The sequence below is a fragment of the Hippichthys cyanospilos genome, chromosome 21 (assembly GCF_059441005.1).
Source record: "Hippichthys cyanospilos isolate Australia breed blue-spotted pipefish chromosome 21, RoL_Hcya_1.0, whole genome shotgun sequence".
In the NCBI taxonomy this organism is placed as follows: Eukaryota; Metazoa; Chordata; class Actinopteri; order Syngnathiformes; family Syngnathidae; genus Hippichthys; species Hippichthys cyanospilos.
In genome coordinates this window covers 9,248,873-9,250,565 of record NC_142389.1, presented here as the reverse complement: position 1 = coordinate 9,250,565, position 1,693 = coordinate 9,248,873, and positions in this window count along the sequence as shown.

Below are 1,693 nucleotides of genomic sequence, written 5' to 3'. Positions count from 1 at the left end.
ACAAAAAGAGCCTCAATAACGACTGTCATCTCTTTTTTGGGAAAAAAAAGCCTCTCTATAAACTGTCCTATTTTGGAAAAACAAAAGCCTTACTGGGGGGGCATACTATAGACTATAGTCGTTTTTATGCAAAAAAAAAAAAGAAAACCTTATTATAGACTGTTGTTTTTTGATGGGAAAAAAAGCTATACTAGACTGTTGTAGTCACTTTTTCTGCCAAAAAAAGCCTTACAACACAAGCGCATTTTTTCATGAATAAAAGCCTTTTATTTGATTCAATAATAAATAAATAAATAAATAAGCCATACTCAGTTGTTTTACCATAAGGAAAAAAAACCTTACTATCCATTGTAATTTTTTTGAGAAAAAAAGACCTTATTATGCGTGGTCGTCTTTTTTGCAAAAGAAAAAATAAAGAAAGAAAACCTAATTATGTTGTATTTTTGCAAAAGACTTATTTTACAAGGGTTATTTTGTGGAAAAAAATAACTATTTTGTTTCATAAAAAAAGCTTTACAGTACATGGTTGTTGTTGTTGATTTTTTTTTAATTTTTTGCCCCCCCAAAAAAGCCTTCTAAAAAATTAAATCTCAGTGTACTTCATTGTTTTGGTGTAAGAAATTCCCTTAACCTCTCGTTATGGTCTTTAAAAAAAAAAAATCATCATCATCATCATCATAACAATCATAATAACAAGGCCCGCCTGACTTCACGTTTTTTTTTTTAAAACAATTTACCTGTTTGTTGTTTTTATGGCCTTCCAGTGAACATGGTGAGAGTGTATGCGTCCATGCACTTGACAAAATATGAAAAACTCCTCCCAATAAGGACTAATGCAAGACATGTCAAAATTCATTTATTGTAACAAAACTATATACATGCACTGATATATTTTTAATTTGCATTATCTTTCTATTATGGACAAGGATAGTAAGATAAGTCTCTAGTGGCAAATTGTTGGACTTTCCACAAAAATGATGATACTTTATCAAGCCTTAAATGATTAATAACGGCTACGTCCAATTCAAAGCAATAAAATGCTGTTAAGTAACCAACGAGCACATCCAATCATTTGCACGCTATAAAGTCAATCGTGACTCTATCGTAATGCTCAAATGAACACATTGTTATCGCTCAAATTACATTTATTTCTTTAATCACACTTCTCATTTTGGCAGCCTTCACAAAGTATTGCAGCTTTCTACAAGGATGCACTAAACATATAAATAAACTGCTCACCTCTTTCATGCAACTCCAGCACATTCCCAGCACTAAAACACGCACCGAAATACCGTAACGTTTTGAAAAGTCGATTTTATCATCCCAAATATATGGAAATGATGTAGACACATGATTCATATGGGCAAACCCGGGAATAAGTCATTCCAAATAGGTCATAATAATTATAGAGAGTGCTCCTTGTCGGCCATTATCATTCAAGCGCATCTTTGCACTGCAAGGACAAAGCAAACCCTTGGATATCGCTACACGTGTGTGTGTGTGTGTGAATGTAGTTTGCATTTAAGGTCAAACTAAATGGATTTTAGTGTAGTAGAGTAACTCCAGGAAATGAATATGTCATATATATTGTGCTTTAAAGCTAAAATATCATTGCTGCCAATAACACATTTATTTTGACCTCTCCCACAATGCATCAGCATATACTGTACATACAGAAAATGTCACTTTAGTT